The sequence below is a fragment of the Columba livia genome, chromosome Z, assembly GCF_036013475.1.
Source record: "Columba livia isolate bColLiv1 breed racing homer chromosome Z, bColLiv1.pat.W.v2, whole genome shotgun sequence".
Lineage (NCBI taxonomy): Eukaryota > Metazoa > Chordata > Aves > Columbiformes > Columbidae > Columba > Columba livia.
Genome location: NC_088642.1, coordinates 73,526,657 through 73,553,955, shown reverse-complemented (window position 1 = coordinate 73,553,955; position 27,299 = coordinate 73,526,657). Strand labels below are relative to the sequence as shown.

General features: G+C 43.4%; 1 protein-coding gene across 15 annotated transcripts in view; it reads left to right on the top strand.

Moving 5' to 3' along the window:
- Positions 1 to 27,299, top strand: part of PALM2AKAP2 (PALM2 and AKAP2 fusion) — a 267,852-nt gene that overhangs the window by 180,995 nt on the left and 59,558 nt on the right. Inside the window, exon 1 of one of the 15 annotated variants that reach the window (XM_065046394.1) lies at positions 1,612 to 27,298. The exons of 13 other annotated variants lie outside the window; for them this stretch is intronic. The gene's annotated coding sequence lies outside the window, so the exon portion shown is untranslated. Of the gene's footprint in view, positions 1 to 1,611; position 27,299 lie in introns of those variants that run through there. One more of the 15 variants, XM_065046398.1, reaches the window with a different exon arrangement.

The window sequence follows — 27,299 nt, the reverse complement described above, 5'->3', positions numbered from 1 at the left end:
AGAATGAAATCTTTTTTACAGTGCTCTGTATGAAGCAGTTTGATAGTTTTTCCAGCAGATAACTGAGTTTGCTGTGGCAAAACACTGAAGCCACACAGAATACAGTGTTCTGTGTTTTCTGAGGAGTATGACCACAATTTGTTTTTGTCAGTCAGTGGCAATTGCATATTTAGCATTTTGGCTTCTAATTAGAATCTTCTTAGCCAAGTAAAGCATCACTGGTGTCTAATACCTGCTGCAAGAAGTTCACTCCCGGTCCAGCCTGAGTCCCTTTGAGGGAATGGGAAAATGCTCGTTAAGGGGGGTAGCGAGGTGGGACATATTCCATTTTTGTATTTATCAGACAAGATGCCTAAATTCAGGTTAGACACTAGCCTTTTTTAGATTGTGTTGAAGTTAGCTTTTATTGAAGCACACACTGAGAAGCAGGGTCTGACTCCTGTGATGTCTTGGGCATTTATTTTAATTTATCAGGCTGTGAGTAGCCCCACCATCCCACCTTTTCCTGTTTTCCTTTGTACCTGTGGGATTTCCCACAGACACAAGCTGTTGCGGGAATGCAGATCCCAAGCTCTTGTTCTGTCATTTCTCTCAAAACTCAGATTGTCTTTAATTTATTTCCCTGATGGTCTAGTTCCTGTTACCACTCAAGTGAAATAGCAGTGATAGATCAGTGCTGCTCTGAATATTATTAATAGTTCATCAGTGCAGCCCTAATTAAGATTGGAAATTGGCTTTAAGTAATTATATAAACGTGTTATAAGATACAGTTTCTGTCCCAAAATCTTATGTAGACAAAATAGAGAATAAAGAGAGTGGATACAGGGTTGCCATGTTCCAGCAAATAATAAAATCTTCTTGTCTATTTGCATACTAGTTCCAGTAAAATTCAAACTTAAAACATTTTTATTAGTTGTGATTGACAGGCTGAAGTTTCTACAAGCGTTTTTTCACTCTAGATAACAAGTCAGCTCCTCTACCACAGATGAAAAGGATGTAAGATGCAGGGTAGGTTCTTGATTTCAGCTTCCTGAGTTAATCACTGTTTCTGGACGTACTTCTACAAGCCATAGCTGTATCCCCCAGGCAGGACCAGCCAGTCAGAGAAGTCTGAAGAAGCCTTCAAAGATTACCACCTTTTTGTCCATTGCAGCAGGGCAATAGCAAGTGTAATGCTTATTGCTTATCCAGATTTGCACTGCTATAACGGGGCATTCCTTGGTTGCAGGTGGAACAAATATTAATAGTTTAAAGCATATAGCGTTTTTGGTGTTTCTGGACTTGTGTTACTCCACCCTGAAACCGTCATGAGACGACGCCTGGGAAGTGATTGAGGAAACAGCGAGGCAGAGGCAGGGCCAAAGGAAGCTCTCACGGTCTGAGACTGGGGTGATGTCAGGAAGAATAATTGTTTCGTACGCTTAATTGCCAGCTTGAATCACGCAACCTCAGTTGACATGGGTGGGGAGGCGGTGGGAATGCGATGTGCCACGGCTGCGCTGACTCACGGACAGCGGTCACCTGCCTGCTCCCTGGATTTGGCCTGCCATGGAAGTTGTGAGGACAATGTAAGTGTGGGCTGACTCGAAGCCGCTTTGATTTGCTTGCTTGGACCGTGGCTCAGTCGCCATATGTGGTGATAATCAAAGCAGAATGGGAGTTTGTGGCTCTATCCCATTTCAATGGAGCTATGGTATGGAAGGCTTTCAAATCTGCGGTGGCCTCTCTAGAGGCACATCGGATAACAGTGACTTAACAAGACCTTGTACTTAGTTCTTGCGGCTTTGCTAAAGCATGTCTGTTGTCTGCCAGATGCTTTGATCTGTTGAAGAGGAGTTTAAAGGAATATGGCACGTTAAGTTCAAGGCATTGCTTTTAGTACAGAAGCTGTAGAATATCATCTGTATCCTGCAAAAGACGTGAATGTGAGCAAGTAAAAGCAAACAAAAGTTAGCCTTTTAGATATTTTGTGTTCTCAAATTGGAGTATTTTAGTTAACATAATTACGTGTACCAATAGGTCAACTAAATGCTGAAGCGTGGGGATTTTGAGACTGAATCAGACTCTGAGATTTATCCGGAGCAATTCGCAAGGGATTCTGCTGGAGCAGAGTACAGGATTGCTTAAGTTCAAAGTATATTTCCCATTAATTTCCTAGTTAGAGGCTAACTGTCCCCAAATGTCAGTGTCTTCTGGCTCTTTTCCAAACATTTGACTTCTGCATCAACTCATTATCTTCATAAAGCTGGCCACATGAAGCAGATTTGTAAAGGCGTCTTTGTGTCGATGTGTCTCTTTTCATACAGCTGTTTTTACTTGACTGCCTGCTGTTGAGTACTGATGAGTTTTTTTCAGTTGGAGAGGTGCAGATGAGTATTTTGATTCGAAAGCATGTGTGTGTGATGCACTGTTTTGCTGGGTCTTCAGGACAGTCGTGTAATTGGAAAGCGATGAGTACGCCAAGCAACTGGTTAGCAACATTTATAGCTTCCTTGATTTAATACCCATTTCAATGTATTCTTTAAAGCCTGGTTCATACTGAAGAAAGAACTGCATAACAAACTGTGCCCATGGTGTGTTCTGCTCTGGAAGGATTTCCAGCAGCCTTGCCAGGCAGTGGAGGCTTTGCAGGAACAATGAAGCCAGCCAAAAGTTTTCTGTTGATTTCAGGTAGATTTGGATTTAGTTGCTATTCCCCTACAGATGGCATGACTGATTTAAGATAAGAAGCTGAAAGCTGGTCTAAAAATCTGATTAGGGCCACTCCACTGCTGCTTTTGATCAATCTGTCAGTGCTTTAGATCAGAAAATAAGGCTGATCAAGATTATGGGAAGGGTCTAAAGCCAGGAGTAAATGTTGTGTAATATGACCCTTACTATTTTTTAGTCAGTTAAGACAACTCACTGGAAATTTTGTTAGAATTTCCCTAGTGATGTGTAACTGGGACAATTTTGAACATGCAAGGGAAAAAAAATCTTAAAGGTTGACATCTGCCAACAGAAGCTAAATGGAAAATATGTGGGACAGCACTGCACAAAAGTGATTTAAAAACCCAGGAGTACAGCAGTGAATGACACAATTTTGAATCAATAAGGGCTCATAAACATGTTGGTTAGGGAAATAAAGCAGTGATGGAGAGGATTCCACTCAAATATGGTTTCATTTGAAACTTTAGGCTTTTTATCAGCAACCTCAGATCCAATTAGGCTTAATCATCTGTGGTTTGGAAATTTCACCATTGTCGTATGTACATTTTCCAGCTCGGAATCTTACTAGTCCTCAATGCCCTCCGTTACTTGCCAGCAGTTCTTCACATTTTTTCCATATGGAAATTCTCCTTGAAATCAGATCGGAGTTTGTGTTCACTTGAATTTCAAATTATTCTCCCTCATTCAGTTGGTAAAGAGTATCTTGGCCAGAATTCATTTGTAATAAAACCTTGATTTGGTCTGGTCTCCATTAATACGGAGCCTTTCTGATGAGTGAATTATCTTCTGTTCATCATTTTACACACTGATTTCTTACTGTGTACACTCTCCAGCTTCACTTGGCATAAGTCTTGTTGGTACAACTGAAGTCTGTAAGTGCTGTTATAAAGCTAACATGCTCCTTGCTCAGCCAGCTAATTAGCATGACTTGGCAAACTGCCTGAGGCCTTTGGGCCTGAATTAACTCACCTGTACACACTGCTTAATATCGGAACATCACTGAAATATCAGTGTAGGGATAGGCTTGAACAACTGGGTGACAGAAGAAAGAAGATCTAAGAGAAAGGCAGGACAGAAACAATTCTTTGCTCAAGTCAACATTTTGGAAGAGAGCAGTGAGTTGTTAACAGCCAGCTCTTCTCAAAATGTGTGTTGCAATGGTTGGTTCTGCATCTGCAGAAGGCAGAAAAGAAGGTCTTGACTGAGGTTGTTCTTCCTTATGCTTCTCTGCACTTTTAAAACTTATCCCTCAGTTCCAGCGTTGGCCAAGTCTTAATGTTGGGGCTTGAAGCTCACACCTTCTTCCCCAAGCACCTTTGGTCATCTCAAGTAGTCAAGGGCCAGCTAATAGCAATGAGAAACAGCTTGCACGGGATGGAAGGGAATGTCACACACCCCATATGACCTGTGTCTGTGCGGAGCAAGGCAGTCAAGGAATGCAGCCCAAGGGTACTGCCCAGCCATACACCTGTCAGAACTGCTCACAGGTGCCACCCAGGGTGAAACAGATCAACAGATGGTCCATAATTCACATTCTCTACAAAAATGATCATGTATGTATCCAAATCCATCAATGAGTGATAACAGCATATTTCCTTTGCTGTTCATGGACTCAGATTGTGCCTTCTGGCAAGCATGAACAGACCCCTTCTGCTTTCCTCTCTCCCTCTGATGTCCCAGGGGAGGTTCAGGTTGGACATTAGGAAAAGGTTCTTCACCCAGAGGGTGCTGGAGCACTGGAACAGGCTCCCCATGGCCCCAAGCCTGACAGTGTTCAAGAAGAGACTAGACAACATCCTCAGACACACGGTGTGAACTGTGGGGTTGTCCTGTGCAGGGACAGGAGTTGGACTCGATGATCCTTGTGGGTCCCTTCCAACTCAGGACATTCTATGATTGATTCTCTCTAATGCTGCCTTTATGCAAGGTCAGATAGCAAAGCGCGGTGGCGTGCCGTAAACACAGGCAGCGCTCCAAGAACCAGCAGGAGTCCTTGCTGCTGCTCTGTGAAACTCTTGTAAGTTTACAAGTATTTATCTTCACCCTTCAGGCACTCTTCAGGTCTTGCAGAGTACACAGAATCCTTTGCCATTTATAATAAAGATTCTTCAGGTCAAATTTTGCCATCGTTCGTGCTGCTGTGACCGTGTCCAGCACCTAGCCTCACCTTCCGAAGTTGATGGGCAGCCCTGTCAGGGAGGCACTGACAAGAGCAGATCTAACATAACTGACCTATATTGTCGCTGATGCTGCTGCAACAGTGATAGTACATGTGGAAAGACACTGTCCTGTCAGAATTCTGGCTTTTATGCTGTTCACCCCGTAAAGGAGGCAAGTGTGAGTCTGTTTCACCTCGCAAGATCTAGGGGGATTCTAACAAATGCTGTATGTGCCAGTGTCATGGTCAGGTTTTAAGCATGAATACGTTCAAGAGTAAGGAAGCAAAAGCAGATATGCTAAGGAAGGTGAGAGTAGGAAGTCCATATTTTATAATTCTTTTTTTTTTCCCCAAGGAGGTGGGAGCTTTCCTAAAATGTGGAAGATTTCAGAGAGCGTGAACAGGAGTGGGAGGTGCAGAGTGAGAGGTCTGCATCCTGCAGCTTTCCACAGTGGGTTGGTACCAAGGCAATAGCCAGCATTTGCTTTTTTTCAGTGATGTGTCAAGGAGCAGTAGTTTGCATGGGTGTTGTAAGAGAGAGGCAAAAAGAATGTTTCCATCTGAACATAAGGACAGCTGGATAAACTTTCAGATAAGACTGTCATAAGATTATGATCTTAAAACCTCAGGCTAATCTGAAGAGCACTTCATATTTAGCCAAGACGAAAACTGGAGGTGGCACCTTCTACTACTCGGCTCTTCTCTTTCACTGTGTTAACAAATCACTCCCCACTTACATACAGCGTGATATGGGTTTTCTAAATCCCCCTATGTGTACTTGTCTTTTTAAGGACAGTAACTGTGATTCTCAGGTTCACCCTGAAAGTCGTCTGCTCTGCCTGCAGGGAAGTCTAACACAAAGAGCACATATGGGATGGATGGAAATGGCCATGACAGGCAGCTGAATGTAGAGTACTATCCAGGGAGGAGTGTCTGGAAGGAACCTTAGCAGCTGGAAAAGGGATGGTTGGTTTATGGCAATGCGAGTGCTCCCATGATGGCTTTTTTCCTCACTGGAAGAGGCCAACAAAGCTTGGAGATAGGGCTGTTTGGCAGTACTTTCACAACCTGAGCAGAGCAATAAGTGATGAAGCCATGGTCGTGGTGTGTAAGAGTTTCAAGGAGGATGCGGAAACATAAATGAGAGTTGACATTTGAGTTGGAAAAATCTGGAGCCAGCTCAGAAAGCGCAACCAGTGTTTTTAATCTCTGCTGCAAACAGCATCTTCCTGCTCCAAACATCCACTTCCAGTAATGTGGAGGAAGAGGTGACTCCCACAGCCCCCACCCTTGCTATATCCTCCCTCCTCCACGACAAAAGTTAGTGGGGCACTTATTCAGCTGCTTGATAATGCAATGAAGCTTGGACCACTGTCAGACTTTTCATCTCTTTTGGTAATTTATTGCTTAATTAAGTTAATACTGTGTTCCACACTGAAGATATAGCTGTTAAGTCATTGCTTAATTAAGTTAATCTCATGTCCTGCACCAAGACTGCCCCTGTTGTGGCACAGCCAGCGTCACAGCTGGAGGAGCAAGCAAGGAACCTGTGGCACAGGAGTCAAAGCCCTGTGCAGACGTGCCCATGTCAGTCCGAGTTTGCCTTCAGACCCAAGAGGAGGCTTCTTCCCAGCCCACCATGACCTCACACTTGGCCGTTTTCTGGTGGGAGCCCTGCGAACCTTCTCGCACATCCCTGATGGCCGCTGGGGCGAGGTGGGTTGGGCTGAACGGGAAGCAAGTCTTCCTCCCCGGGGACACCTCTGCGTTCTTCATTTTGTCTCAGCCCCTGGCGAACTTCTTGCTTTCACTTAGCTGAAAGGCTCACCCACCTACCCCAGCAAGTGCAGAGGCTTACACCCTGACCTGACCATCAGGTGCTCTTCTAAAACTGCAGTTTTATTGCCAGTGCAGTGCTTTCACTCTGCAGGCTCTTGAAACTACCAGCCATGCAGTTGCACGGAAGATGTGCCAGGGAGGTTTAGGTTGGACATTAGGAAAAGGTTCTTCACCCAGAGGGTGCTGGAGCACTGGAACAGGCTCCCCAAGGAGGTGTCACGGCCTCAAGCCTGACAGCGTTCAAGAAGAGACTGGACAACACCCTCAGACACATGGTGTGAACTGTGGGGTTGTCCTGTGCAGGCACAGGAGATGGATGGTCCGTGTGGGTCCCTTCCAGCTCAGGATGTTCTGTGATTCTATGAGAGCTGCTGAAGCAGAGCCTGGCCATCTCTCCTTTTGTTCACCCTCTCCCTGCAATCTCTTTGGCTCTTCAGCCGCAGGGGAAGGACCAAGCAGTCAGAAGAGCCAGGAGGAGCTTAGTTTGTTTCTAGTCTTTTGCCATCGTTCACCAAATTCAATTGCACACCGTTGCAAAGTTCATGTGCAGCAGTAGGCCAAACCCATATTTCTTAGCAGCAGGAAACTGAAAGCAAACACATCCTGCCTCAGTTATTGAAAGCTTTAAAACAAAGATGTCCCAAATGTAATTTCATTTGTAAGTAGAGCAATTTTAGTTTGCTTTGGGTTTTTTGGGGTTGTTTTTTTTTTTTTTTTTTTTTTTAGGGAAGTAAATATTTAAATGGTTTCTGAATATAAAGTAAAATTTTTATGACCATCATTAGCATGTGTGCAGTTTTGAGTGAATTTGGCCTAAAAATAAGCAGCTTTCCTTTCCCTGATGTAGATTTAGTGGGTACAGTGTTACTCACTGTTAAAACACTTCAGTGGATTTCCTCAGACCTGAGGAAAATACTTCCAAGTTGTAAGTTTTAATTTACACTGTTAAAAGTGTACAGATCTAAGCTACAATTGTTGCCTCCTGAAAACAATTTTCTTCCCATCTTCTTTTATTGTTTTATTTTTTCTGTTTGTTTGGTTGGTTGGGTTTTTTTAATTAATTTGATTCATTTGTGGCAGTGTCAAGTTTTAATGGGATTTCGTTTTAATTAAAGCGAGAGCATTTGAATCCCAGAGGGTAGATCCTGCTTTTGTTGAAAACTGCCCTCATGCAAATAGGATGCTGTTCCATTAACAGCACTGCAAGAAATAGATTGGATGATTATCAGCAAGGCACGATGATCGCGCAGTCCTGCTCTAAAAATGTCTGAGATTGAGAGAGGCCCTTCTCCATCTTGATGTGCCTTTTATGAGATAAGATAAAGGCAGCTAAATATAGCGAGGACAGTAGCTGTAGCCATTGATGAGGGAAGAAAATAAAATTAAAGCTAATGATCTTTGTTATTTGGGAGAATTTAAATGTTAGGGTGTCTTTTCAGTCCTAGACCAAATGCAATCTTGTGCCAAGTCTGAGCCTTCGTTCTTGTCCCCTGGATTTGCACGTCTGTTTGTATGAAGTTGAGAGTGGGAACTTCAGGACTGAGTGCTTAAAGGCAGGTTTTAAAAGCAAAATACTGTATCAGGAGTTGTTTGTTTGTTTGTTTGTTTTTCTCCTAAAAATACCATTACTTCACTTTGAAAAGAAGGGCGAGAAATAGGTGAGCCCAGAGCTGGAGGAACCTGCCCCGTTTCCCTGCTTATGGACTCTGGTGCCTCTGCACAACCCTGGAGACCAGCAGGAAAACTGGATGAACCCCTCACTCTATTCCAGTTAATGACTGATTCCTCATCAACCCCACTGTGACTGGAATATTACCTGTTACGTTTCTCTGGGTATTTTGTTGTTATTACTGTGTGCTTTTGTGGTGCTGCGTACCCCTTGCATTGTTCAGTTCCGATTCCCAGAAGAAGGCCTATTCTGAGCTTTAAAATAATAATTTTGTTTGATTAGATAAAAGGGAAAAAATCAGCTTATATATATGGGAAAATACAAGATAAAACCTGTCAGAGGAAATTATGTTATGTTTTTATTAGGCTCAAAGAAATGTGTTTTCTTTTGTGCAAACACAAAACAATTTGCTCTCTTCCTGCACAGCTTGCCATCTTTTCTCTTTTTTTTTTTTTTTTTGTCTTAAATAAAGGTTAGGACTTTGAAAAATGCATGTTTTCTGGAACATTTTTATTTTACTAGTTGCAGATTAAATAAATCTAGATACACTTAGATGCCCTTTTTCTCAGAGACTCTGGCAAAATGAAGGAACACAGTGACTCGCAGTCTGACTTTCTTGTATATCAGCAGCCCAATTTCTTAGTCCTTGCAAGTCCCAAGTAATTTGTAAATTACTTTGATAGTGTAAGAAATAAGAGACATCTGTCTGAACCTCGTAAACTTCATGAGGAGGCAAGATGAGAGATACTTCAATTTTGATTTTTCAAAACTAAAATCTGGTCCATGAGGTTCTGCAAAAGCAAAACCAAGTCCTTTTTTTCTGTGTTTCCCACTTTTTAATTCAATAGCAAGAACAAAAACGAAAAACTGTGTTAACTAGGTGCCTTCTGTGACATGGAGGAGAGCAAGACTCTGTTTTCTTTTTATCTCTCACTACTGTGACTATTCCATTTGCTGTTGGTGGTTATACTAATCTAAATTCCCTATACCTCCTTCTTCACCAAAATGCCAAGTAGTCCTTAAAGAAAAAAAGTAAATGAACACAGACTTGTTGTGGGGGTGGAGAAAGATCAGTAATTGTTGAGTCACACCATAGTTTCCTGCTGTCCTAGCTCATAACGTGTTCTTACTAATCAAGTAATAAAGGCTCTCAGCTCAACCTGTTGAGGTATTTGCACAGCATAATTTATTCATGGAAATCCCATGTGAGTTACTGGGTTTTTTTAATCAGCCTCTCTCTTCTGTGGTTAATGTCTTGGTTGGAGTTTGCTGAAATACGCAGGTGCAGAAGACACTTGACAGCAGAAAGAGTTTACATTTCACCTGCTTGTTGTGCTGCTCTAATTAAGTATTGCTGTAGTTAATCCAATGTCATCTACTGCAGAGCCTGACCTGAGCAAGAGAAGTCACTGGCCATGATGGCTGATCTTTTAATTGCGGGCAGACCAGACATTAGCTTGCTGGTGTCTTTTAGTGCTTGCGGAGAACGAGGTGCAGCATGGTCATTCCCACCCCCAAACAGCTGCTTATGCAGTGGGAAACCCCAAGAAAAGTGAGGTACAGGCTTTGCACAGCAGGTTTAGAAGAGATGAGTTTGGCGTCTATTACACCTGAGGTCTCCAAGATAAGTTAGATGTGTCCTTCAGCACCTGAAGAGCCTTCAGCACAATGTGGGGCCCCTCTTGGGGGAATCGTGACTGTAAACCTGCAATAGGGAAAAGTGCTGCAAAGCCAGTGACCAGAGTCTGAAATGAGAGCAAACCTAAAACTTTTCATGAAGAATTCAAAATGAGCTCGGTGTGCACAAATATTTTTAACTGTCTTTGCATTCTTCTAGTGGAACATTAGTTTTTCTTGTCTTTGAGAGCGTCCCTCAAACAGACAAAATCACACCATGTTTCTGATTCAAAGATACAGGAACAGAGGACAATTTGTCACACAAGGCAAATGGTGAACATGCACTGGAGATTTTAATTGTGCTTACGGAGGAGGATTTAGCAGCAAAAGGTCATTATATTAGGCAATGTGACAGACCTCCCAGATAATTCATGCTCATTACCTCTGTCTTACTCAGTACAAGGGGAAGCCTCTGTTAAAATACAGTATTATGCATCATTTAGAGTTGTGAATTGCTGTTGGGATACTTTCAGCTCAAGTCCTGTCATGAACATTTTGTATTCTTTGAAATAGTACACCCAGAGCTATGGCACATGGCTAAGATCTCTAAATTTACTTAAAGATACAGCCAGAAGGAGTCTTGAAATACATTTGAGAATGAAAATAGGTCAAGACAAAATGTTTTGCCTTTGGGTTTTCCGCTAATCATTTGGTTGCATATCTTTAACATTATAAACGTGATTTTATTCCATAGTATTACTTTTACAGCTTCTGGTTATGTTCTGCTTTTGCATACGGCATTCTCAGCTCTTATTAGCATACTTCAGAGCTGTGCACTTTGGTTTTGGAGGGCTAAACGTGGTGATGCAGAGACCACTGACATCTACACATTCTTGATTTCTGGGTGTTCCTGAGGTAGTCCTAATGCACGTGAAGAGTTTCTTCCAAATTAAAGCATACTAAAGGCATGTGTTTTGTGGAAGATGTTACTTCTGGTTAGGAACAAGCAGGTTATTTTTAAACAGAACAGAATAACTTGTCATTGAGGTTACCTTAAAGGTAAGACCTCCTGCACTTCACTGCAGCAGGTAAGTTCAGACTCTTCACATGGAACATGTGTTTTCCTGGTTGTTCTCCCTGTGCCCCCAGGATTTATGACCCGATTATTACACTAGATTTACACCTATCAATTGTAAAGTCCATTAAATTGTTCGATGTTCTCTTGTTCTTATATTGCTCAAAAAATGCAGCCATGGAAATGTCTCCTTAGGCAGGACTTAAATAGCCTGTAGGGCTGGGTTGCTTTATTTACTTTTTTTTCAGAAGGGTTGTATAAGTCGGTCGGAGCAAGCTGTTGGATTTGTGCGAGAAAGTTAATGGATCTTTTGCCTTTGAGTTGTTTTCAACAAATACGATACCTGTTGTTGGCAGATGAAGAGCAATGCTTTCCCGCTGCCTGCTTCCAGCGGAGTGGAGCGGTTTTGAAAGGGCCCTTAGATCTCTCATGAATTCAGGGTTGACTAAATGCCATCAACAGAGCAGTTGCTAGTACAGTCTACTTAACCTACAGCTGACCCTTTCTGCAAAAGGTGTGGTTCACAGCAGGTCAAGTGGATTGAACAGGGAGAGCTTGGAAACTCCTGATTCACCAGGGCGGGGTGGTCAAGATTGGCCCCCATGGTGGTTCAAGCAAGAGTTGGTGGGGTGTGATGCCTCCTTTGGAGACACTCATGGTGCTGTACAGCAAACATCTCCCTTTCAAATGGGTGTATGGCTTTGGCAATTCACAGCCACCATCCAGGCAGACGGCAGACTCTTTACCTGTCACACATCTGAAAGCACACCAGTCATACAGCAAAATGCACGGGTCCCACCCCTCCACTCTGTGTGCTTGTCTGCCCTTTGGTCTTTTGAGTTAGGTGACAGGAGATGCTTATGTGACCTTTCACATGCCTGGGTATGCATCCAAAATATTACAGGGTTAAAGATACAAGAAGAAGAGGTGAGACAAGTTAATTGAGATGTGCACCTTAGTGTTGACCACAGGAGGTTCATATCCTGCCACGTAACGGCAAGTCTGCCCATCACATCACCAAAATGTTGATGTCCTTTGTTGTATGAGCAAACGTGCATCCCCTTTGCATGGCAGAGTGCACATTATGTGGTGCATACTGTGCTGGGCTTGTAAGTGAGGAGGGCTCATGGCCAGCTGAGGCTAAAGGTTGTATTTTGCACGTTTCCATGGTGCGTAGGTACGTTGCAACTGCTTCCCAGACAGATTATTGGAAAATATGCGTTATCACTATGCCATGGTGCTTACCAGCACTGAAGGTTCACACAGTACAGGCAGAAACAATAGAGAAATGTCTCTTTATTTCAAATGGCTATTGCAGAAGGGGGTTTCAGTTGCTCGTTGCTTTGGTGGAATGAGAGATTATTGTGGCAGGAGTAACTGGAAATTTCCAGGAGCTTTTGAATTGAAGACCATTGTGCCTGTTGTACCATTGGAGGATTGTTCAATGTGCGAGAGACAACATAAAATAAGTTACAGTGACAACAGGATCTAGAGGACATGAAAGGAACTGCCAGGACTAAGATTCATAATAAGAGAATAGCTTAAGCAGTGCGAGAAACATCAAGGCATCTATACTTAGAGACCGCTGTCAAGCAAATTTGGTCTTCTGAATGAGACCTGATGGGCTGGTGGGAACACCAGAGTCAAATATTTTGCTGTATTCAGAGTATCACTTTTAGTGAAGCTCATTTCCCCATCTGTTGTGAAGATCAAAGAAGCAAGAACAATGCTGGCAATCAAATACTGAAATATTGAGAAACTTCAAAAATACTTTTAATTACTGTCAGAGGACTTAAGCAAAGCAGAGGTGGAAGGTTGTCTGGATGGCTTGATGGAAGCTTTTAATCCTCTGGTGTCTCTTCCATGAGCATCTTTAGTGGTGTTGTCATTGTCCATTTATTTATTTATTTATCTATCTATCTATCTATCTATCTATTTATTTATTTTTACTATAGTATATCTGACTCTGGAAGAAGCTAAGTGGAAGCACACACAAACCATACCAACCTATCAAGCCAAATTACCAGGCTTTTAGTTCATACAGGATGGTCCACTCCAGGGAACTTTCAGGCAAGGCAGCCAGATCACAAGGAGCCTTTCATTTCAGCCTTTGTTCTCAGCACAGAGCACACCTTTTTGCCTTTCAGGATTGTGGTTCATTTACAGATTTACAAAAGCACTTTGCCATTGAAAATTATTGGACAGAAAATCATGGAGCAAATGCTTCCGTTATCTCATTGTTCTAGAGGGAGGAGATACAGCAAGTGCCTGTGTATCAGCTACCACAAGTTTCAGCTGAACTCCTTGCTTCTTCCTGGTCAGGAAAGGTGTACGTATCCCTTGTTTTGCGAGATTTAAAAGACAGCTCACCTCGTCCCAGGTAAAGGGTATGAATATAAGTCTGCCAGAAGAAATAATAAAATCTATTATAACAGCTGCTTGTATGCCGGCGCTGAATCGTGGAGATTTCAGAGGCTACTCCATTACCTGTACCTTGTTGGAAGGACCTTCAAAGCGAGGGAGACATTTTGAAGATATAGATCAGAGGCCATACTTGTGGATGCTCTTCTGAGGCACAAAGATTTAGACCATTCCTGTCCCCCCAGCCCTCTCACTGGGAGGTGGTGATGTGCTACAGTCACTCACTTTTGCTTCCCTTGCAGTTCCGAGCGGCATTTGCTTTGAAGACGACTCGCCATCATCAAAGTGTACAGTCTGAGGCAGACAGAAATTGTAAAATGGGCAAGGAGGAAAAATAAGGAGATAGGAAAAAAGTCAGTCGGTGGCTTCAAATCACTGTCGGCTTCAGAAAGGGCAGATGAAAACAGTTGGGCAGGCAGGAAGGATCAGCAATGCACTTCAAGGAGACATAGGAGGTTTCTCATGTATTTTCTGGACTTAGACTTACTTGCTTCTCCTAAGGCAGTGTTGTTTAGATAGGAATTGGAAGTGGAGCAGAGAAAATGAGGTGAAGTTTTCTTAGACCTAAGTATTATATTGATAAGACCCAAGAGAAGAAGAGAGGAACGATTAACAAATGAGAATGTATTTTCCTAGCACAACTGCAGGTTTGTGAGGAACAGTGAACTTTTCATCAGTTAGGCTTCTCAATTTAACTGATTCAAGATCCTAACCATGTCTAAGAGCATGCATAAATGTTTTTCTGCAGGATCACTGCATTTTAGTGATACTGTTCTGTGTGTTCAAAGCAATAATGGTCTCAAGAAGACCCGTCCTTTTCCTAGGTTATATTTTGCAGTAAGCATCCATGAATGAGTTTAATATAAAAAAAGTCATGATTCAGACTTTTACGATACACAGTTGCTCTTTTAAGTAAGAACTCTGCTTCATGTGTTACTTCATGTAATTTTTAAAGAATGTCACCTTATCTTTTCTTACCAGTTACCCCCTTGAATATATACTTTAAAGGAAAAATCCTGTGTTTCTTTAAAAAAGTGTACATAAGGCACATAAAAAATGTCCTTTTTGACTAATATAACTGTAACATATGCATATTAAACTCTTTTAATGGAGCTTAGGGAATTCTAGAGGATGCCGAAGGTGAAACGCAGCCTGAGAGCAGTGAAGAGTAGAGCAGTTGTCACTAAGAACAGCCCTTGTGTGTCGAAATACACTTACTTTGTAATTCAGTGTTTTAATAACACTTTAAAAATGCTTCTCTAGTTTCTTTTGACCCTAGAGGCAGTCACATCAGTTGGTCACACACCTGCAGACTGAGGGAAGGGTTAGCAGTTCTACACTGTGCAGCCTTTGGGGAGAATTCCATACACACAACTGTGTTTAGTGTAAGGAGGTGGTGTGGTGAGGAAGGACAAACCCGGACAGCAAGCCAAGCATGCATGCCCTTGTTTAACATGGGTGGCCCTTTGTCCCGTCCTTTTGCGATGGTAACAAACCAGCATCCCCCAGGACTTGACCTCTGAAAGAAGGCAGGCAACAGGAGGCAGGATTGCTGCTTGCATCCTCTCTTTCTGATAGGTCTTCAGGCATGGCTTTTAGGATCTCACTTCAGGTGTTTATTTCATATGGAAGAAAAAAATAAAACACCACAGGGTGGATCTTCCCCAGGAATGCCACAGGCACTCTGGAATTTATATTGCCTTTCTGAGCTTGCCTGTTTCTCTGGTGTAAAATGGGGCATGGCTTAGCAAAGGTGCCTTTGCTTTGTTCCCACTTAAGTCAGGTGAAGTTCTGCACCCGATTTTGATGAGATAAACTGTGATTAATGGATTAGGTGAAATTGGCCCAGGTTGGTTCTTTTGTAAAGAGCTCCTCCCATAGTGCTTCTAACATATACCAGATAGCATCTCTTACCTCTGGCAGGAGATCTCTGTCTGAGCAGTGAGAAAAGGCCAGTGAAATCTCCAGGATTAACAGTCCTGGTAGAAAGAGCACCAAAGAATGAGAAAAATGGGGATGGGCCAGCAGGTCCTCAGAGGGCTTGGCTGGGAGTCCTGAGGCACAGCATTTCATGTTTTTCCCTCAGATGGGTCTTTGTCACACCAGAGGCACCCAGCCATTCCTGCTTAAATTGGGGGAAATCCCTATGCTTGCTCAGGGTTTAGCTTGTGTGCAAAGAGGAGTAACACCACCTCCAGCTGCTGGCTATAAACACAGGACAGAGCCCTGTACCTTCATGCAGAGCAAATAACCATTCTTCCCTTTGCCTGAACATTTCTTTGATAATTGTCCTTTACAGCAAAGGAAAATAGCTTTCCTTTTGACACAGTAAACAAACCTGGTTGTGCTCAACGTGAGGTGATAATAGTCTTTATCAAGTGTGATGAAGTGCTGTCCAAGTCCTTCATTCTGATAAGCCAGTTGTGAAGAGGTAACAATGGTGTGGTAAGTAAAGTGTCAGGAGAAACTGGAGGACTTACCCGGCTGGTAGGTTAAAATTCCAAGTATCGACTGCCACTCCTAAACAGGTGGCCGAGCTGCTTGTAAAATATTTCCCTGCCCTTTGTAGGTAGCATGGTGCCCCAAGGCCATCCTTAACCATGAGCAGCTGCACAAGAGACTGCCATTATCTGTGTACAGCTGATTAATCCAAGTTAGGAAAAAATTCTTCACAGAAAGGGTTGTCAGGCATTAGAGGCTGCCCAGGGCAGTGGTGGTCACCATCCCTGGAGGTGTTTAAAAGGCGTTTAGACAAGGTCCTTTGGGACATGGTTTAGTGTCAATGCTAGGTGAATGGTTGGACTTGATTCTGAGGGTGTCTTCCAACCAAAATGATTCTGTGATTCTATGCAGAAGACACTGACATGGGGCTACAGCATCCTGGTCCAACTCTCCCCAACGCATGCACCTCCTTTAGAGGCTTTGTCTGCCAAGTGCGTGGTTTGCCTGTGAACAACACATCGCTCTTGTTCAGTGTCGAGCAGTGCCCTACAGCATGTATGTGCTCAGCGTTTGCATCAGCTCGTTTATCTCCCCTCAGCCCTTTCTAGCAGTCAGGATGGGCAGAGAACTGGGAGAGCCCAAACTGGTGGCTTTGCTGAGAGTGGTGCCATGCTGAGTTGTAAGCAATCCTCGTTAATGAGAAGAAAGGATGCCAAGCGGTTCCAACTGCACAGTAATACGTTGAATAATCTAATTATGCTAATAATCCAGTCTGGTTCTTCAGGAGGAAATTCAGGAGTCTATTATAAGCATAAAGATATTTTCTGGCTTTTTTTTTCTCACTAACATCTGTGAAGGCCAGGCACAATAGGTCACTCTTCATTAGTATCCTTCAGAGTAAGCATTTGTGCTGATCCATCCATCCTCCATTTCTATTTCCTCTGGCCATAAACAATTGTCCCCTCAGCCCCCGCAGTTATCAGCGAAAACCGCTGCAGGACTGTCAGAAAAATTTATAAAACCCACTAACAGATAAGGCTCAGCAGAGAAACATGAAGTTGGATAGGTTCCTCAGTTTCTATTTGGTTTTAACTTGAATTGCACAATGGCAAATGCTTCTCTTCTGCTGTCTGGAGTTCTTCTAATATCTTAATGAAGACTACATACAGCGACAAAACTGAATGTCGTGAACGCCATCTGTTAATTAGTCATCTTACTGCCTGTTTCCCTGCTTGTAGACCTCCACAGTCTTAACATCAGCCTTGATCTCTGAGGGGAAGTTGCTGTGTCTGTTCCCTTTTGGCTCTTCCACACCTGTGATGCTTGCTCGAGTTTCAGCTCCCTCCATCTGCTTCCACCCATTGATTGGGAGCTCAATGTCTCCAGCATATCCACAGCATCACAGACCCTTGAAATTGTTCTCCCATGTTGTAAGGTATAAACCTAAGTGGAAATCTCGAGGAGCCATTCTTGCTCCCTTCCTTCCTGGGAAGATTTCCATGCTTAACCTAGTAGCAATAAGGAAATAAGGTGTATTCAATTACAGCCACGGAGAGGTGCTCCAAGAGAAGTACAAACGGCGATTTTGTTGCATGTGCCTCCATTTTTGCTTTTTTTCTCACCAGCACCATTTGAAGGCAGACACCTTATTGCCTGGCTGTAATAGAGAAGTGATTCACTTAACTGTACAAAGAACGGCCTTGACTTTCCTTGGCTACATTTGATACAGAAGTCACAGGAGTAAAAGTGCCATTGAAACCAAGCCACAAGTGTTGAAAGAATAAATACAATTGGGAAAGGGCAACACAAAAATGGTTTGGGCATGACCTCTGAGGGTTAAAGGTTCATAAAATGGGATTGACCAGTCTTTCAGAAAGGAGCTTGTTTCCTAGATTAGGGGAGAAGCCACTGAAGAAACAGCAAAAGCTGGGAAATGGCATCTCCAAGAGCAAAGATGGTGGCAGTAAGGTAATTTTACTGTCTCTAAAGACACAGGTGGTTCCATGATGGTTGCTGCCTGCTGTCTCGTTCACAGGCTGGCATTGATAACCGGTACAATCTATCACACCTTGTTTCTGTGCATCTGCTTCCACCAAAGATGTGCTGAGCAACCAAAAGTATGCATTCTTCCTGGGCTGTATGCAGCATCCATAAGATGATGTGCTTCATGGAGGAAACCTTGTTGGAACTAGTGCAGACGGGGTGTGCAGGGAAGCCTGTAACCAGGGAACAGCAGTGTGTGGCCAGGACGGGGTGTGGAAGTGTTTCTGTGCCTTTGGGGTGGCCTGGCACACCTCAGCACCAGGCTGTCCGCGCCTTCTTCCCACCCAGCACTCCATAACAGTGCTGGTGGAGCGCTGCGGGGTGAGGAGGGCTCTTCAGATGAACCCCATGGAGGGAGAGGCCTTCTGCCTCCCAGGACACTTTGCCCTGTCCTGGCTTGCAAGAGCTGGCTCAGGCCGCGTATGGGTGTCAGGACTGGGCATGTGGGCTCTACAAAAAGGTCAAGCTGCACGTACCTCCACAAAACCCGTTAACACAAGAATCACAGCTCGTGTGCTTGTGTTAATGGACATGCGGTCCTTGAGCTGGGTCTCTCCTGTTGGGTGGACCTGGAAGCGCAGGAGAGCCTGATTTCGTAAGATGAATTCCTAGGTGGAGTTCCGTGCTGAGAAACTTGTTCAGGCTGCAACGTTTTATCTTGTTTTGATGGTATTTTTTTGGTGGTGCTCCTTAGAAACCGAATGACTGCTTCCTTTCTGGCTCAACAAGGCGCTTGTAAACAATACTAATCAGTGTCAGGGTTTCCTTTTAAATGTCGCTTCTGACTCTCTCAGAGGTGGGCTGCTGCTGCTTGCAGCCAGCACCCGGCTCCTCACACCCAAAGGTGCTCCAGTTAGTCAAAGCATCTGTTTCCATGCAAATTCAACTCCCACCTGTCTGTTGCTTTTGTTTGCAAATTACACAAGGTGGAAAGACAAGTGTTTGTGTTTTGCTTTCCTTGCCCATGGCAACAGTTGTAAGAACACTTTAAGGTGCTCTCCCTCTGCATGAGGGGAGGAATGTCTCTGAAATAGGGATTTATGTTTGTGCAACTGGCAAAGCTTCAGTGCTGAATTTAAAATTAAGGAAGAGAAATCAGTGAGTTGACTTTTTTCTTGTTTGTAACTTTTCAATTTTAAACCAGATCACGTACCTCACGTTTACCTCATCCTGCTTCATGATCATAGTATTAGTTTCCAGATTAAAAAATGTGTGTGTTTGGTTTTGAATGAGCGTATACCACTAGCTGAATGGGATTCTTTGCTTCCATGGATTGGCTCCGTAGCAGGTGTTTATTCTAGCACTGTAGAAAATACTTTGAGGTGAAATGTAGCTGTTTTCCAAGGACAAGAGTATCACTCCATATACAGCACTATTCAGTTCTGGGAAGTCTGGATCCTAGCTTAATGTTGGTGGTTGTCTGTGAAAGACTGATAAAAAAAATCAGTCTCTATATTGCTCTAATCTAGCAGATCTTCCTTCTTCTTGGGATATGCCCATCATTGCAAAGAGCAGCTGAAAGCAGTGATTTAAAAGACCTGCAAATAACACTATACCTCAGCCCCAAACTGTTGCATGCACAGAAGCAGTGTCTTGAATTGAAGCTGGTATTTTAGACGAATTTGTCAACATCTCTCTTCACATGTACTGAAATGACAGTGTTTCAGACATAACAGACATTAATGGAAGGCACAGCTGGTCTCAGTGTCTTGAGCCAAAGGATCCTTTCTGACTGTATAAGGAATAGCCACTCCTAGTATCCATACAGCACACCCAGCCAGGCAGATGGAGGAGCTGCTGCAATAACTATATGGCTACCAGTTAAATACCAGTAGCAGATATTTTGTCCTAATGCACAGTGGCTACTTAGTGTGGGCAAAAAAGCAGCATGTAACAAATGATGCTGCGAAGGCATCACGGAATGGCATTAGTCAGGGAATTAGTCCCACTGCTGGGTTTCCAGGCAGTTGCTAATGCCTGGCATGCTTTCGTCCTTGAAAACGCTCCATATCTTAAGTGAGGCTCTTGTGCAATAGCGGTCTTTATCCATCCTGGCAGGGACAAAGTGAAATTTTGCGCAAGCAGCATGAAGTTATTGTTAACAGCAAGTGCATACTGTCACACCAGAAACCCAGTTTTGTACACACACAGCAGGAATATATCTGCTTGCACACAAATGCAGACATACATGTATGTACAAGAGTGTGCACAGATGTCTGTATGTTTCTGGGTGTGCACACCAAATCAGCCTTCTGCCTCATCCTTTCCCCTGCAAAGGTTATTTCCCGTAATTGTGCCCTAAAACCGTGACATCTGGCATAAGAGAAAGTTCTGACTAGCTTGGCCTCCCTCTGCTCCGGGCAGACCTCGTTAAGCACAATTAATGCCATGAGGGGAAAACTTGCCATAAAGGAAACTGAGATTGTGCTGCATGTTGGAAACACTACGTGGGTGAAGAAAGCCTTCAGTGTAAGAATTTCTCTAGCGAGAAGCAGTGCAGTAACTTTTCATAGCTTACATATAAGCGGTGCTTCATTATAGCTAGTTAATGAACAGAAAATGAGGGGATTTGTACAAATCCTGTTACAAAATTATTTTTTAAATTTTTTTAAAGTTTTTAAAGGGATCAGGCTGAACAGCAGAAGAAAAGAATCATTGTACTGGAGAATTAGAGGAAAAGAGTGTGCCCTAAGGCAGCCAAGTACTTTGCACATGATGAGAGGCTGTTGTTGCTGGTGAGATTTGAGATAGTGTGGGACTTGGTGCATTGATAAAAAAGGAAGAAATGATGGGGCAGGATAAGGCAATGCTGAGCATTCATGAAAACTCCACATATAATCCCTGACACCTGGAGCAACATTTGACCAGAGTTGAATAAATGGAACATTTGTTAATTGAAATGACAGGGAAGAATTTGACATGGGTGGACTTTTAATTTATGTTTGTCCAGCTGATTTTTACCTCTGTGAAAACCAAGCTGCTAAGACCATTGTGTTGTTTTATCTTGTTCTTGAGGTGTATTTCTACATGCAGCCTTGTCAGGGAGTGAATTCACAGATCCTTGTTCCTTGTCCATTAACAGTGGTCTCTATCTGAGGATACAGCTCCTAAATATGTCCTTTGGAGCACAGGCTATTAGCTGTGGCAGCTGACTGCTGGGAGGATAGGACCTAGGCGAGAAAATACATGGTTTTGCAATCAAATGAAAGATCAAAACAAAGCAGGAAGAAGCCACGAAGGGGATAGGAGGGATGAAGCTAACACACTGCCAGTTTCTGCCAGATTTTTGATTGAGTGGAGCTGGTCTCAGCTCCCCAGACTTACTCAAATAATGTTTAGAGACTGCTTACTTTCTATGTCTTGCATATGGATGTAAAACCTACCTGCTCCAAGGAAAAGCAGATGAGTTTCAGGCTAATGTTTCACACTGCCAGGTTTGTTTTTTGTTTTTTTTTTTTTCCAATGAAGTGTGTGATCCAACATATTATTTGGCAGAAAAAGGTAAGGTATGACTCCTGTCGCCGAGGAAAAAAGAGGAAATGGAACATAAAAGCCATAAGGAAAGCATGCCACACAGCTGGGGAACTTCTTCACACGGCCAGTGGACAGGAACATCTTCTATGGCCAGGGCTGACAGGGATTTTGTGGTTAGGACTCCGTCTTTCCTTTTCCCCTCTTTCAATTGCTGGGAAGCTTGAGCTCCTGCAGTGAAAACATCACTGCACCTGAGACCCAGATGTAGGTTTTATGAGAAGCTTTAGGCGGGAAGGGGAGGCCGAACGAGCAGACAAGAGCAGTAATTTGCCTCCAGACCCAGCTTCCCAGCCCCAGCAGAAAGCATGCCATTGGGCGTTGTTCTGCAAGTGCCAAGACCCGCCTGACCGCACATGAATAACCTCTGTTAAACCTTCACAAGGCCGGCGTGGGTTTCTCTGCTTCACAGCCCTGCAATCAACACGGCAGAGGGCCTTTGAATGCCTGTGGACCGTGTCAGTGCCGCTCGCCCACGCCTGGTGCCGTGCCAGCGGTGCTCGGGCTGAGCTCTGCCGTGCAGAGGAGGTGCTGGCAGAGGGCACAGCGGGGTGCAGGGGGTCCCGCCTGCATGGGGAGGCCAGGAGGCAGCAGGGGCTGGCGCCTGGTAGTGGGGCAAGGTGTGGTGCTGGATCCAGGGAGACTTGGATACATATTTATGACAGTTATTTATTACTAATTGCGTTCCGCAATAAGGCTTGGCAGGGCAGTCCTGGGAACTGGTGGTCTGAGAGGTGGTTGGTTTTGTGGCCTTGGTGGTACGGACTGCTCCAACATGAAGCACCGGTAAGAGCACTATGCAAAAGGAGAAGAGATTTTCTCCCTTAGTTCCCCACTTGGTCATTGAAACTTTCTCCTATGTAAACAAAGTGGTTTTGTGAGCATCATCTGTTTTGTTTTTCCCTTCTGATGCCATTTAATGCAAAGGAAATGAGCTGCAAGTGTTTAACTTGGCACTGTAACTTGGGTAATCATATCCAGGGCATAGAGTAGCATGGGCTGGTGCTTAATCATTCACTCATTAGCTCAGTGTCGTTTGAGCTTGGAAGACAGAGGGTAAGAAATTGTGTCAGCCCGTCTGAGAGGAGCAGGTAGAAGACGGCTAGCAAGGATGACATACTTTCTGAGCTCCTTGATGCACTGGCTCGTTGCCTTTCCAGCACAGCTGTTGTTGCTGCTGCTACCAGTTTTGAAGGAAATGTCTATGTTTGAAGTGCCCATCTGCTTGCAGCTGTTGTCATCTTTTAATTGGTGTAATCCTGTCAGATGAGAGTAGCACAGCTGCGAGCATGTCCTGCGCTGTCACCCGACTGCCAGCACCTCCTGTCACACACTCCCTTTGTCTGTACTCTTTCTGTATAAATACCTTCCTTACGCACCCAGGGAGTCCCCTGGGGGCTGTCTTTGCTTATGTGGCCATACAAAGAGGATTTTTCCCATCTCCAGCTATGATGACTTATTACTCAAGGCATTTCCAATAGGGATAGAGACACATGAACACTGTTGTAGACACTGCTGGCAAGACTGTGCCTAGGACACCATGTGCATTTTTATGGCCATTTGTGCTCCAAAAATATGACTTGACACTGCAGTGGATGTAGCAGGGGCCTGTGTGGACAACAGGGACATGAAAAGCCTGACATGCAATTTGAGATTAAAGGAGCTTTACTTGTTTAGTCTAGAAAAATGCAGACTGGAATATGTCAAGGGTTTATATATGCATCAGGGAAGGAAACACCAAGAAGGGCAGTAGGTTACTTAAGCAAATGGTCAGTACTGGAAAAAGAACAAACAGGGATGAACTAGCTATTAGTAAATGTAGACCAGAAACTAGAAGCTAGCCCTTAAGCATCAGACTAACACTTCCATGGAAACGGGATAAATTTCCTTAGTGATTTTCAAGACGGCTTGAATAAGTTCATGAAGGTGATGAACTGATGTGCTTTCCTGCTAGTACATGTGATGGGACCAGATGACACAGGAGATCTTGTTTGCTTGTATCAATCTGTTCACAACATACATTTATTAAAGTTCCTGCAGCAGTTATGCGGTGGAGCCTGAGGTACTGCCGATGGAAAGCACGGTTGCGGATTAGAACTGTGCGCTAACACTGCTTCAAACTATAAGATTAACAAATTTCATGGGATTAGGAGGGCGATGCCTAGCAGGTGACTTGGTAGCTGACGACCCAAGGTAAATACTGTGTTTAAGAAACTGCAGCACTGATTTATGCTGGGTGATGTTTGTGCTTGTTCTGCTGGAAGCTGAATATAGCCAGACATGAACCACTTGTTTTTTTTCTTTTTTACTGAGATGATTTTTTGGCTGTATCACCAGACAGATAACCCAAGCCAGCGTGGGTAGGCAGGAGGTGAGCAGGATCACAGTGAGTGCTTTGGGACTTGCACGGCCGTGTGACCATGGCTGCGGTTCTCCTTGCGTCAGTATCAAACCACAGTGCCAGCACCATTATATGTGCCACTGGGCTAATGAAAAGGCTGTTTTTCCGTGGTGATGCTACACATGATCCTGATTGCGGTTATATAAGTGCTTGTGGTATTTTCTGCCAAACCACAATCACTTTTTTGATTTGTGCATAACTTCTTGTGTAGGCAGGCCAGGGAAAAGTTTGGCATATTACCTAGGGAGGGACACCCTAGAAAAGCTGAGAGGAGGAATCATTAGGCAGTCATTCAGTATCTTGCAGGACAGCTAATTTACATCCATCCCACACTGCCTTCTGATGTGGATGTGTTCCTCTTGTTCTTTTCATTACTGGGGATCTCAGTGGTACTGAGTTAGAAATTAGATATATATATGTATATATATAGTCCTCAGCTACAGAGAAGAATTTAAGGGAGTTTCCTCCTCTACTGATTGTTTCAGGATTTTTGTCGTTTTTCTCACTTGTAAAAGTGTTTTGGCTTTTGGTTTTTCTGAGGTTAAAAGGTGGGCAAGCAGCAGTTGGATCTGATTTGAAAAGAATATGAGCGTGAATTCAGGATTTCCTGCTGAGGGAGAGCCGTGTGAATACCAGTGAATGAGCCCAGTCCAAAGCTCATTGCACTGAACATTTAGATACACATTTAATTTCCATGTTTTGAGCCATTCTTTAAAAGCACAGGTTGCTGAGATCCCAGACCTAGACTATGGCTTGCAAGTGTCTTCTTCCTGCATTTTTGGTGTCAGGAACATGCTGGTAAGCTCTTAGGTCTTCACCAAGCCAAATCATTTTCTGTATGACGGGGAAATAATTCATGGCTCTGTATCATAACTAGTTGCGTGCAGTACACAAAATGATGTATTCAAGGGAAGTTTTGCATCCAGAAGCTGATAAGGTTTTAGTTTTCAAGATCTCATGCATTCCTTCTGAGAAATGTAGTCAAAAGAGCCACACTCATGTATAGCTGCATTGCAGAGCATTTGGACAGACTACCTTTTTCCTGCACTCTTTCCTACTTCGTTTCCTTTCAAACAGAAGGTAGAAAATGGTAGTCCTCGAGTTTCTGCTGTTTATGTGAATGACTCTTTCCAGACAATGTTAGTCGAGCCCATAGGCACCTAGTTAGCATTTTAATTTTTTTTTTTAACCTTTCTTTTTCAGAATAAAGGCTTTTTCTTGTAGTAGGTTAAACTTTTCTAAGTATTGAGAAAATTATTTGGTGCTGAGCAACTTCCCGTCTACACTCTTGAATACTCCTTATGGTATTACTCCTTGGAGCACCAATCGCTAGACACTGTTTCCCCAGAGATGGCACTCTTTTGTTAGGAGGATGGGCATTTAATAATAGTAGCAGTGTATGCCAAGCAATAAGGAAGATAAGTTTTGTAGAAACAAACAATATTTTTTTATTAGACTGACCGAAAGAAGTAAGAAAAAAGACGAGTGTTTTGGGCTCAGCACTCAGTCATCAGCTCACATGCTTGATAACTTGATTTTCTTCCATGAAGCAGCAGGATGCGTTCCAGGTTTGCATGCTCCAGTCTTCCCATCCAGGTCCCAGATAAAACTTCGCTGTTTTTTCCAAGCTTCCTGCTTTCTGTATGTAAATATGCTTGGCCTTTCGGATATGTGATTGGAAAAGACAGGCTCCTCATATTGCTGACAGTGCATGTTTTCTATGTGCTGTCTGAGATCTTGCACAGATTGTCTGGTGATAACTTTGAATCTGATCTTCTGTGTTACATATAAAATGGGGATAATAAAATTACATGTGACAGAAGAGGTAAGATGAGCAAAGTGATAGATCACATTTAGAGACTGGCTGCTTTAGAATTTTTAGCTCACACCTTTCCAGCCAGGAGATAAGAAAGGAAAACCAGGTCTGTGTTCCTGTAGTAGGACTCTTGCTATAGGGAGGAGTAAAGTAGAACCATAATGATAGTAGTAAAAATATTAATAAAGAAAAGCAACAAATGCTAGAAATACCTGTAACCCTTTCCTGAAGAGCTCACCAGGCTGAATTCTTGGGCTTTCTTGTTCAGTCCTGCAGTTCTTGTTATTAAGATACTGTGCTCATGAAGTTCAGTAATTACAGACTGAGACTAGGAGGATTAGGCTCCTAAATACTTCTGCCCAGATTTCAGGTCATCAGACCATGTATTTTGCCGTTGACAAACCTTGCAATTACTTACAGTCTCTGAGTGTTCATTTCCAGGACTGAGGGAACCTCTGGCTCCCTTACAGCAGTGTCCTGTGCCAGCCAGGCTATACTCTGTACAACAGGTACAAATCCACTTTTCTGCCTTTTTAGAGGGAAAAACAGAGCACAGTGATGCATTATTTCTCACACCAGTTTTGTGTTTGCACATCACATACATCATGGACAAAATAAAAGGCATTTCAGGAGATATCAGATGTCTTGGAGTCAAGTGTCAGAAGTGGCGAGGGGAGGAAGGGGAGCCGAGGTCTTCCTCACGCCGCTGGGACTGCAGCACATTCTGCTGCATGAGATGTGGCGTTTCAGTGGAGCACTGGCAGGGCAGGGAAGGTGCAGACAAACACTTGAACAAGATGTAAAATGAAAGCTTTAGATTGAAAATCTTGGTTGTCTCCTTCTCTTGGGTTCTTTGAATACCAAGATTTTAAAACATACAGCGTAGATACTTGTCTCACACGCTGATTTTATTTGAAAGATTATTTTTTTCTGCATTCTTCAAAGAAATAGATTAACAAGTGTCCTCATAAGCATACTTTTTACACAACTCATAAAATATGCTCTAAACACCTTTCTGCTAATAGGCACAGTGAGATTTAGTGATTTTTCCAGAGACATCAGAGCCTGTGATTGGATTTGATCTCATAAATTCCAGCCTACTATTTTAGCCACATGCATTTTTCACAGCAGGAGGTCTCATCTCTTTGATGCAGTGTCTCATCTTCTTTACTCGTGGACAACTGGAAGACAAACAACTTTTATGGCCTTGTCAGCTTGAGTAAGCTCTTAACCTTATCCAAAGTCTTTGTATTTGTTGGGAAATAAAAGGAGGTGTTGAAGGGCAGCGCTGGTAAATCCTGTGCTGTCAGAGTCTCACAGGAAGTCGAATGACCCGTGCTTGAGAAACACAAACCACAAAATGTGGGTGTGATATTTGTTGGTATGTGCTTTGCATTCTTCTGCAAGGACCGATTGCATTTTGCATGGCTACTGTAAATCCTTGCCTGCCTCTTCCAAGAAGATTTCAACACTAACTCTTCTGGAAACGACCCGCTGGAGAGAAAGGCTGTTGAGCGTTAGTGTTTTGGCTTCTGAGTGAGTCCTGGAAAGCTCTCCCCTGGTGTTAATGATTTCTGG